Source organism: Adiantum capillus-veneris, chromosome 27 (genome assembly GCF_014529385.1).
Source record: "Adiantum capillus-veneris isolate H3 chromosome 27, ASM1452938v2, whole genome shotgun sequence".
NCBI lineage: Eukaryota > Viridiplantae > Streptophyta > Polypodiopsida > Polypodiales > Pteridaceae > Adiantum > Adiantum capillus-veneris.
This window is the reverse complement of record NC_140957.1, coordinates 102,711,498-102,724,104: the sequence shown is the minus strand read 5'-3', so window position 1 is coordinate 102,724,104 and position 12,607 is coordinate 102,711,498.

Here is a 12,607-nt window from a genome sequence, read left to right as displayed (position 1 = left end):
AGTGCTCAAATCCGACCTCGGATGAGCAGTTTAGGGCCAAAAAATGCTCCAAAAATAGCAAAAACACACTTACGACTGTTCCTCCTCTCTTCTCCACGTTTTTTCTAGTCTTCTCTCTGTTTTTTCAGTTCCCACACTTAGATTTATTAGTTGGGCACCCTTGGCCTTTTAGATGACCTCAAACGGCCTTTTAGATGACCTCGCAGTGCATAGTTGTCACCTTTTTGCATCATCCACACACCTGGCACTCATTTCTTTTCAATAATGCGTCTCGCAACCACGTGAAGTAGCCCCAAAAAGTGGTCCCAATGATGATATTTTTGCATAACTCTCACAAGAAAACACCCACGTTGTGTCCGTCCTCATCCACGTGCAAAGATTGACCCCGTTCGACCTCCTGGCGCCACTAGATGCCATCTGACGCACCTGCTTACCTCATGTCATCGGCCCGCAAATAGCTTCCTCGAGAATTTTTACGCGCTACCAACTCCTCCTTATTGTAGAAAAAACACACTGGTACTGATAATAGTGAAAATCGATGCACTATGTACACCATGTCCTACCTGTACACATGTGGGCCCCACGTAACCACCTGGCTCTGAAAAATGGGCAATTCTTTATTTGATGCACCATGCATGTGTATGTACATATGCGCATTCCCTTGCTAAAAAAAAATCCTAACATAATTTTCCCATCCCCTAGCCTGCTAGATCATTCATGATCAGCAGTAGCAAAGAGAGATATGAGACTCGCCGCATCACAGGTCTCCTCATCCTTCACCAACATTGCTTGCTCCACAGACAGCTCCTCTTGCTCCACCATCATTAACGTGGCATGATATAATTTAAGACGCAATCCATTTACCCTTGACTTATGTAGAATCCCATCCATGTTAGCCAGCTGATATGTGCCATTTGGAAAACACTCCACTACCTTGAAAGGGCCTTCCCACTTAATTTGAAACTTCTTTTGGAAGGTGTTGTCCAGCTTACTGTTGTAGCGCAAAACCAAGTCATGTTTCTTGATGCCCTTACTTTTGACCTTTTCATTTATCTTTGCCAAAGCCTTATCCTGCATCTGCCCATAATGCTCCAATGCGCTCATCCTATCCAATTGGACCTCTTGTAACTGCAAGAGCCTCTCTTTGAATGCATCACTAGGCAGCCCAAGCAACTTCTCTAACATCTTGACCGCAGGCAACTCTACCTCCACAGGCAATAGTGCTTCCTTTCCATACACCAAATGAAATGGAGTAAACCCTGTACCTGTCTTCACCGAAGTACGGTAAGCCCATAATGCACTAGGCAATTCCAAATCCCAATTCTTTCCTTGGTGCTTTGTCACTTTCGAAAGAATCTGTACCAACTCGCCATTGAATCTTTCATTTAAGCCATTACAGTGTGGGTAATAAGGAGTGGTATGCTGGTGCTTAATCTTCAAATTTGTGCATAAGAAGTCTAGCAGTTTAGCTCTAAATCCTGGACCCTTATCTGAACGTAGCTCTAATGGCACCCCAAACTTGCAACATATTTCATCATACACAAATTTTGCCACATCCTTTGCAGTGATCTGTTTTACTGCTATAGCCTCTGCCCATCTAGAGAGATAGTCCACTGCCGTCAAGATATAGCTTTTGCCCCTGTTTGTGATAGGTAACGGGCCTATTGCATCAATCCCCCACTTTTCAAACACATCAAACGCCATAATGGTTTTTCGTAGCTCTGGCTTCAACACTCTCTGCCCAAATTCTTGACACCTATTGCAAGACCTACACCAATGGTGAACATCCTTGTGCAAACTAGGCCATACATACCCCTCTTGCAAAATCTTATGCAAGGTGATCTTTAGAGCAAAATGGCCACCACATGCACCTTCATGATTCTCTTCCAACACTCTGTAAAGCTCCTCCCGCCAAGGTACACATCTCAACACGAGATCAGCCCCTTTCATGTATAAGACATCACCAATCAATTTGTACCTGTATGCTCTACGCACAAAGCCATACTTCTTAGACTTCTGAATCTCCTTTGGAATGATTCCTGTTAGCAAAAACTCCTCTTCTTGAGCCAAACTTTCCCGGCCATGATAAAGAGGTAAAGTGGTGCTCAACACAAATAGCTCCCCAATCATGCCTTGAGCTGCTTCATGTGCCTCTCCATTTAGAGCACGTTCAATGTGTCTGATGCTCGAAGCTTAAAACTTTTTTAACAGGCCTTTAATTCTGAAGCACATTTCCTTCAATGAGGTGTTCTTGCTCTTCCACACACCCAGCACTTGCTTCACTACTAACAAGGCATCACCTTTTATGCTCAACCTTCGAACCCCATGCTTCAAACAAATGTGTAATCCGACTTCCAGAGTAGCATATTCAGCCTCATTGTTACTATGAGCATCCAATTTGAACCCTCTCTTGCATACTAGCTTCCCTTCTGGATCATAAAGTGCTATACCCCCGAAGCTGCATCATGGCTCTTTCTGTATGAACCATCAAAGAACAACACATGTGCATTGCTGATCTGTGGCACTTCTTCAACTACCTTTCTCACCACCTCTTCCTTAACAATAAGGGGATTCTCCTTGTAGGTCAACAAATCAGCTAGGGTAGCCCTTGTACTATCTTCCACTAGAAAAGAGAACTCAAACTCTTGCTGCTCAATTACCCATTTCTTCACCACATTTGACATGTTAGTACCATTAAGTAACTGTGGAAAAAAGGCATAACTCGTCAAGAAAACAAAAGTCCGTGGTAGCAAGTAATGACGAAATCGTCGACAAGCAAATATTACATTGGCCATCAATAGCTCTACTTCCGAGAACTTTCTCTCCGCTACCAACTTCACTCGGCTTGCACAATACACTGGCCTCCTATAATGGCTGCCCTTCCCCTTTTGCAATAGCATGGCTCCAATGGCATCATCCCCTACTGATGGATTTACATAAAACACTTTCTCCCAATCAGGAGCATGCATGGCTCACAACCCCCCTAACACCTCTTTCACCTCTTGAAACACTTCTTCACACTTGCCATCCCATTGCAATGGATCATGGTTTGCCACTTGCTGTAATGGATAAATAAGCTGCAAAGACAATGGAATAAACCGTGCCATGTACTTCACTTTGTGTATAAAGGTTGCCAATTGCTTCGTACTCGTAGGTGATGGAAGAAGAATAATAGACTTAACCTTGTCTGGATCAGCCTCAATGCCATTTTCTGACACCATGTGGCCCAATAACTTCACCCTTGGCTGTGCTAGATGACATTTATTTGGATTTAGTTGTCCTCCACATTCATCATATCAAGCCAATACCATCTGCAGCTTCTCATGGTGTTCAGTCCTACTGCTATAAACACAGAAGTCATCCATAAAAGCTTTAACACAACTACCAATGAATGGTTCCAACACCCAATTTGCTCTCTCTTGATAGAAGGAAGGTCCATTTGACAACCCAAATGGCAATACTGTGTAGCAATAGCATCCCCATGGTGTAATAAAAGTGGTCTTTGTGCGGCCTTTAAGAGCAATCTTCAATTGAAAATAGCCTGAAAAACCATCACACACACTGTACCTCTCATAACCTGCCACTGAATCCAAGATCTGATCGATGAATGGAAGAGGATATGGGATCTTCTTAGTGGCTGCGTTTAAGAGTTTAAAATCTACACAAATTCTCCACTTCCCATCCTTCTTTGGACTAACTACAACTAGACTCACCCATTCTGTGGTCTCCACAGGGACTATGAACCCTGCCTTCAACAACTTGTCCACCTCTTCTCGGAAGGCTTCCATTTGCTCTTGACCCATCCTTCTTAGCCTTTGTCGCACTGGCTTAGCACCTTCTTTCAGCTCTATATGCATCTCTTCACCCTTGAACCCTCTGATCTCTTCATATGAAGTAATGAACAAATCAAGAAAACTAGCCAGCATTTTCCATAGAGGCTAATCGTACCATGTCGCCAATCTTGAACAGCTCCCACTGCACGTAACCATGGTCTGCTTAGTATAATAGGATATGCTCCCAACCCTGCTGGCATCACATGAAAATCAACCACTGACTTTGTATCATATGCCTCCACTTCTAAGCTCTTTAAAACACCCAAGCATTTTACTTTTTGATGCTTTGCCAATCTGATCCGAAAACCTGACACCCCAGACACTGTAAGACCCATCTTCTCCACATAACCTTGTCCCAAATTTTTCCTTTTATGCCACACATCTACTATTGGGCAAATGTCTGGTAGCTCATCCATTGCCAACACCTTCACTGAACCTCTCTCTGGCTCTTTCTCCATTGGGTTAACCATCCTCTTCCACTGTCGCTTTAGCTTAGGCACCATCTCTATAAGTTGCCCAAAAGTAACATCTAGCTTCCGGCTTGTCAGGTCCTCCTTCAAGTCATAGCTTAATTGCCCATCCCCTAGTAGAAAATATGAAACATGAAACTTTCGACGAGCTCTCCTTTTCCTCTTGGCCTTGACATCCTCACCTTCATGACTCTTTCCCTTCTTCTTACTAGGACCTGGGGCACTTCTTCCTTCCTTGTCCTCTGTGGTCCTCTTCCCAATAGGCATCACTAATGTATCCTCTAGCTTTGATGCCTTCTCCAAGGTGACTACACTTAGCACTTTTGTCTTTCCCTTTTCCTCCTGGGTCAGTCCACTGGCTCCTTCGTCTCCCTTAATTTCGATGCCATAATCATTTGACCTAGTTAGCACCTGTCTTGGCAATGGATACATGTCTCCCCCCATCCTTGGTGGCTTATCACATTGCGGGCTGATGTGACCCAACTCTCCACAATTATAACATGTGGGCGTCTGCCTCCAAAACCTACCATTGCTTTGTCCAACACCATTCCTAGGCCTTTCTTCACCTCCTGGCTGATTTGCAAACCTCCCTCGACCTCGATTATTTCCCACTTGACCTAGCATGTTTAGGCTGAGATTCTTCATCAAATCTACCACTTGCCTCATGTCTTGCCTTAGCCCATCCTCTTGCACCGATGTAGTGACCGCTGCTGGCATAACCTCAGTAGTAACAGGAACCACTGGTTCATGATGAACCCCTGACATGCGACCTTGTAAAGACTCTATAGGCTGAAATTCAGACCTCATGGGCAAAGACTCCAGCTACCTGTATCACCGAAAGGATCTCCACATTTGAGAATCCCCCAGCTCAATAAAAACCTCACGCTATCGACCCTCACACGAAGGCTAATGCAAATCGCGTATAGTCAAGTCTCAGAAATGACTATCTTCCAGACCAAGTCTCAGAAATGGCTAGGACTGCCAAATACAACCAAGTATGGCTCCACAAATGTGTACAATGGCAGTTTCCACAAGTAACGTACAATCCAACAGACAATGCGCTCAAAGAGGCGCCAAGTGATGCATACCCACAACAACTGCAAGTGACATCACTGCTAGTATATCACTGTACTCCAGCTACCTGTACCTGTGTGGATCACCTGTACCTGTAAATTGTAACCTGTAGTCTGCAACCTGTAACCTGTAACCTGTAGCCCCAAATATCGAGGCTTGAAGCTCGAAGCAGAAGGTACTCGAAGAAGATCCTCCGTGGGGGCGCCAAAAGAATGTGAGCGGGATGAAAACACACCCAGTGCCTCTATAACGACCCGGCACACACTCTTGGGATGATACACACACACACACACACACTATGGGGCACCACTCGGCTTACACAACCAGCCTAGCCGAGACAGGAAACACACAAACGGAGTGAGAAGAGAGAGATTTCCCACTTGCCCACTCAACACTCACACATACACACTCACACACACACTCTCAATTCAGCTCAAAGGAGGCAAATTGCTGTTGTTTAGACTCAATGAAGCTCATCCCAACACCAATGGAGCAAATAGTTTACACAGTATTGAGGAAATACACCAGATACAACCATAAAGTTAAGCAGAGGCTTCACTCACCGGAGAAGATTACACAGAAAAACAGAAGAAAATCCGTGAGGAATTTGGCAAAATGGACAGTGCCATGGCGTTCGGAACACCCAAAAACCCCAGTCTACAATGTCAAAGTACTCAAATCCAACCTCAGATGAGTAGTTTAGGGCCAAAAAATGCTCCAAAAACAGCAAAAACACACTTGCGGCTGTTCCTCCTCTCTTCTCCACGTTTTTTCTGGTCTTCTCTCTGTTTTTTCAGTTCCCACACTTCGATTTATTAGTTGGGCACCCTTGGCCTTTTAGATGACCTCAAAGGGACCCCGAACAGGCCAAAAACTCACCTCGTAGTGCATAGTTGTCACCTTTTTGCATCATCCACACACCTGGCACTCATTTCTTTTCAATAATTCGTCTGGCAACCACGTGAAGTAGCCCCAAAAAGTGATCCTAATGATGAACTTTTTGCATAACTCTCACAAGAAAACACCCACGTTGTGTCCGTCCTCATCCACGTGCAAATATTGACCCCGTTCGACCTCCTGACGCCACTAGATGCCATCTGACGCACCTACTTACCTCATGTCATCAGCCCGCAGATAGCTTCCTCGAGAAGTTTTACGCGCTACCAACTCCTCCTTATTGTAGAAAAAACACACTGGTACTGATAATAGTGAAAATCACAACACTATGTACACCGTGTCCTACCTGTACACATGTGGGCCCCACGTAACCACCTGGCTCTGAAAAATGGGCAATTCTTTATTTGATGCACCATGCATGTGTATGTACATATGCGCAATCCCTTGCTCAAAAAAACTCCTAACAACTTGTACCTTGGCGGGAGGAGCTTTACAGAGTGTTGGAAGAGAATCATGAAGGCGCATGTGGCGGACATTTTGCTCTAAAGATCACCTTGCATAAGATCTTGCAAGAGGGGTATGTATGGCCTAGTTTGCACAAGGATGTTCACCATTGGTGTAGGTCTTGCAATAGGTGTCAAGAATTTGGGAAGAGAGTGTTGAAGCCAGAGTTACGAAAAACCATTATGGCGTTTGATGTGTTTGAAAAGTGGGGGATTGATGCAATAGGTTCGTTACCTATCACAAGCCGGGGCAAAACCTATATTTTGACTGCAGTGGACTATCTCTCTAGATGGGCAGAGGCTATAGCAGTAAAACAGATCACTGCAAAGGATGTGGCAAAATTTGTGTATGATGAAATATGTTGCAAATTTGGGGTTCCGTTGGAGCTACTTTCATATAAGGGGCTAGGATTTAGAGCTAAACTACTAGACTTTTTATGTGTAAAGATGAAGATTAGGCATCAGCATACCACTCCTTATTGCCCGCAGTGTAATGGCTTAAATGAAAGATTCAATGGTGAGTTGGTACTGATTCTTTCGAAAGTGACAGAGCACCAAGGAAAGAATTGGGATTTGGAATTGCCTAGTGCATTATGGGCTTACCGTACTTCGGTGAAGACAGGTATAGGGTTTACTCCATTTCATTTGGTGTATGGAAAGAAAGGACTATTGCCTGTGGAAGTAGAGTTGCCTGTTGTCAAGATGTTAGATAAGTTTCTTGGGCCGCCTAGTGATGCATTCAAAGAGAGGCTCTTACAGTTACAAGAGGTTCAGCTGGATAGGATGAGTGCATTGGAGCATTATGGGCAGATGAAGGATAGGGCTTTGGCAAAGATAAATGAAAAGGTCAAAAGTAAGGGTATCAAGAAGCATGACTTGGTTCTGCGCTACAACAGTAAGCTGGACAACACCTTCCAAAAGAAGTTTCAAATTAAGTGGGAAGGCCCTTTCAAGGTAGTGGAGTGTTTTCCGAATGGGACATATCAGTTGGCTAACCTAGATGGGATTTTACATAAGTCAAGGGTAAATGGATTGCGTCCTAAATTGTATCATGCTAGATTAATGATGGTGGAACAAGATGAGCTGTCTGTGGAGCAAGTAGTGTCTGCGAGGGATGAGGAGACCTGTGACACTGTGAGGGATGAGGAGACCTGTGACATTGCAAGTCTCATATCGCTTTTTGCTGCTGCTGATCATGAATGATCTAGCAGGCTAGGGGATGGGCAAATTATTTCAGGAGTTTTTTGGAGCAAGGGATTGCACTTATGTACATACACATGCATGGTGCATTGAATAAAGGATTGCCCATTTTCCATAGCCTGGTGGTTACGTCGGACCCACATGTGTACATGTAGGACACCATGTACATAGTCCATCGATTTTCATCGTTACCAGTACCAGTGTGTTTTTTCTACAATAAGGAGGATTTGGTAGCGCGTAAAACATCTCGAGGAAGCTATCCGGGGGCCGACGACATGAGATAAGCAGGTGCGTCAGATGGCATCTAGTGGCGTCAGGAGGTCGAATAGGGTCAATACTTGCATGCGGAGAAGTACGGACACAACGAGGGTGTTTTCTTGTGAGAATTATGCAGAGAGGTCATCATGAGGAACACTTTTTGGGGCCACTCCACGTGGTGACGGGATGCATTATTGAAAACAAATGAGTGCCAGTTGTGCGGATGATGCAAAAAGGTGACAACTATGTACTACGAGGTAAGTTTTTGGCCTGTTTGGGGTCCGTTTGAGGTCATCTAAAAGTCCAAGGGTGCCCAACTAATAAAGATAAGTGTGGGAACTGAAAAAAAAGGGAGAAGACTAGAAAAAACGTGGAGGAGAGAGGAGGAACAGCCGCAGGTGTGTTTTTGGGATTTTTGGAGCCTGTTTTGGCCGTAAACTGCTCATCCGAGGTCGGATTTGAGCACTTTGACATTGTAGAGTCGCGTTTTGGGCCGTTCCGGACGCGATGGCGCTATCCATTTTGCCAAATTCCTCACTCTTTTTCTATTGTTTTTCTGTGTAATCTTCTCCAGTGACTGAAGCCTCTGCTTAACTTTGTGGTTGTATCTGGTGTATTTCCTCAATACGGTGTAAACTATTTGTCCCATTGGTGTTGGACCAAGCTCTATTGTATCTAAACATGAGAAATTTTCCTCTTTTGAGCTGAGTTTTTTGGGTGTGTGTGTGTGAGGGTATCTCTGTGTGGAGTGGGTAAATGGGTAGTCTCTCTCCTCTCACTCCATAGGTGTGTTCCCTGTCTCGGTCAGGTGGGTTGTGTAAGCCGAGTGGTGCCCCATAGTGTGTGTGTGTGTGTGTGTGTGTGTCTTCCCAAGAGTGTGTGTCGGGTTGTTATAGAGGCATTCTGTGTGTTTTCATCCCGCTCACAACGGTTGGCGGATTCAAGCTACCAACATGCTTCCTCTATGGTGCATGTGCAAATGTTAAGGTAACTGTAGGGGATGTGTGTGATCAGAAAAAATTATTTATACAAGAGCATTCCCCTTATCCATTGATTTTGGGCCAACCCTACATCACGGCTGTGCCGATGGAAACCAAGGTGTTGGATGATGGCTCATCCTATGCTAGGGTTCGGAGCCAAGATGATAACTTGTAAGAAAGCGGTTCAGTTCTTGACTGTATGTGTTGACGATGCCAGGAACAAGGATAGTTTACGTCCACTACCAAAGATACGCAAGGAGTTTAAAGAACACAGGTTTGCACAGGATTTTATCAGAGTGACACTATAAAGCCGGACTATAGTGGTGCAAGTGAGGAGAAGTTCTCACAAAGAGAAGCTTTCTCTTCAGGATTTTTGGGGATAACATATGAAGGTTTAGTATCTTACAGAGAATTTAATGATTTGCCAAAGTGGGAAAAATAGTATGTTCCAAGTATCCAAAGTGAATTGCAGGGATGTGATGTGCTTGAATCAAATGATGTGATTTCAGGGATTGGGGAGGGATTGGGTATATATGAAGCACTTATGCATATTGAGGATGATTCACATTAGGGATAATTTGGATGAAAAAAGGGTTGTGTAAGGATCTGAAAAGGGGCAATCTAAAAAGGACCATGAAGATCTTACCAAAACTATTCAACATGGGTACTCATTGGATAGAGCTCATCAAGCGCCACCCATGGACCATTTGAGCGCTAGATTTGGAGTTATGAAAAAGTTATGGCTAAAATAGTGCAAAATATTCCAAAAGCAAGTGAACGAGATCTTGACACGTGTACAAAAGTGCCATACTTTTGGAAATGTGGCTCGTCCTTGACCCTTAGATCAAGAATAGAGAAACCCTAAACAGCCCTTATTTCATCCAAATTGGCCCTAATGGATAAAGCAGTTGAGGCACATGTAGACACAAAGTATAAGACTGTTGCAAAGAAAGTGAGACCAGTGGCTACACCGCTACTAGAAGGAAGGGATGGGGTGATCAAAGAATCTTCTCGACAGCCTATACCTAGGAATCCAAAGAACATTGGGCATAAATGTACTAAGGAGACATTGCAGCAGAGCTGAAGGTTGGAGAATGATGGTTTTCTCAACGAAGAGGAAATCAAGTGTTTCAAGTTATGCTCAAAAAACACGGTAAAGCTTTTTCTTTTGAGCCAAGTGAGATTGGGTGTGTGGAATCCAAGTATTGTTTCACCTATGGTCATATTCATTGTTCCTCACATGCCATAGAGCTTACGTCCTATTCCAGTTCCTAAAGCTCACTTGCCAAAGCTTATCAATTTGCTTAATGAAAAGATACGATTGGGAATTTTGGAGCCATCATGTGCAACATATTCTAATCAATGGTTTACTAATCTGAAGAAAAAAGGTACGTGAAGGTTCATTCAGGATATGTAGCCGGTTAATTGTTAAATATGGAGCCTGATTTACCCTTGTAATTTCCTGTGGTAACAGCGCACATTTGTAAGGCCCCCATTATGAGGAGAAGCCATCGTGCGTGAAGGAAAATCACTCACTGGAAACCAAAATTTTCAAGGACAAGAATCAGGGGCAACTTTAGAGGCCTCGGAGGCGGAGGCCCCCGAGACTCTTTTTTTTCGCCAGAATATTATGGCCAGACGGCGGCCGGAAAGTGGTCGAAAAACAAACGGTCGGTTGGCCGGTGGCCGATAGTCAATGGCCGATGGCCGGTGGCCGGTGGTCGGAAGCTAATGGCCGGTGGCCGGTGGCCGAATTCAAAAGCGGACTTGTCTTCTCAAGTACGGCCACACATAAGCGGATTGGAGGGTCCGATTTGGACTTCTTCGCACAAGGGCGGCTACACATGGCTGTCTCTCATAAGAGAGGGCAACCCTTTTGGCCTATAAAAGGAGGCCATTTCTACACACATTTCATAGTGTGAAGTTGATGCAACAAAGTGAGTGTGAGGTGGTGAGAGTGAATCAAGGCGGGAGCTCTATCAATGGTTTAATCCCTTTGTAAACTACTTCTTCTTTTGAAGTGCTAAAGCCATTGAGTGGCTGCTTTCCCGTGGACGTAGCCCACAATGGGTGAACCACGTATATCATGTGTACTCTCTCTCTCTCTCTCTACTCTATAATCTCTTGTGTGTGAAATCTATCTCTCTCCATTAAGTAATCTACTCAAAAAAATCTATCTAGCTACGTCTTATTTTCTAGCAACTGGTATCAGAGCAAGGTTTGCTCGTAGCTAAATTATCTCAAGGAAAGGATTCCTTGAATTGAGTGGGAGTTATGGCGGAGGAAGGCAAGCTCAAGATTGAGAAGTTCAACTGCAAAAACTACCAACATTGAAAGATGCAGATTGAAGACTATCTCTACCAGAAAGACCTCTATTTGCCACTAGGCGGTCTTGCGAAGAAGCCCGCAACAATGGAAGATGAAGCATGGATTGTCCTTGATCGAAAGGCACTGGGAACAATCCGGTTAAGCTTGGCGTCAACGATGGCCTTCAATGTTTTGGAGATGAAGACCACGGAGGACTTGATGAAGTCACTTGACGACTTCTACGAGAAACCATCGGCATCCAATAAGGTATTTCTTATGAAGCCCTTTTTCTCTAAAGATGGAAGAGAATGGTTCAATTATAGAACACCTAAATGACTTTAACACAAACATAAGTCAACTTCGATTAGTGAAAATCAATTTCGATGACGAAGTGTGAGCTCTCCTTATAATATCATCTCTACCGGATAGTTGGGACAGCCTTATGATGGCTGTAAGTAATTCTATCTCTGGCAAAAATACACTTAAGTTTGATGATGTTGTGGGTGTTCTCCTAAGCGAGGAAATGCGAAGGAGAAGCACAGGAGAATCATCAAGTGCTGCACTATCAGTGGAAACAAGAGGAAGGCCTAAGGAGAGGTTCAAAAACCAAAAGGGTCGTAATCGCTCAAGGCGGAGCAAGTCACGCACAAAGTCAGTTCTTGAATGTTGGAACTGTGGAAAGAAGGGCCACGTCAAGAACTATTGCTGGTCCAAGAAGAAGAAGGAGACAGAGTCTCAAGACAACAAGCCAACATCGGAGGCCAATGCGGCAGGTGAAGTAGAGCAAGATTCTCTAATTCTCTCATTAGACAATGTGTCTAATTCCTAGATAGTAGATTCCAGGGCTTCATTCCATGCGACACCACACAAGCAACATTTCCAAGACTACACCAAAGGTAATTTTGGGTATGTATACTTGGGAGATAATGCAGCTTGTGAGATTGTCGGCAAAGGTACAGTTTCTATCAAAACTGCTAACGGAAATGAATGGAAGCTTAAAGATGTTAGGCATGTTCCTTCTCTTCGTAAAAATTTGATCTCTACAGGACAATTGGACGATGAAGGTCACAACATTGCATTCGGAA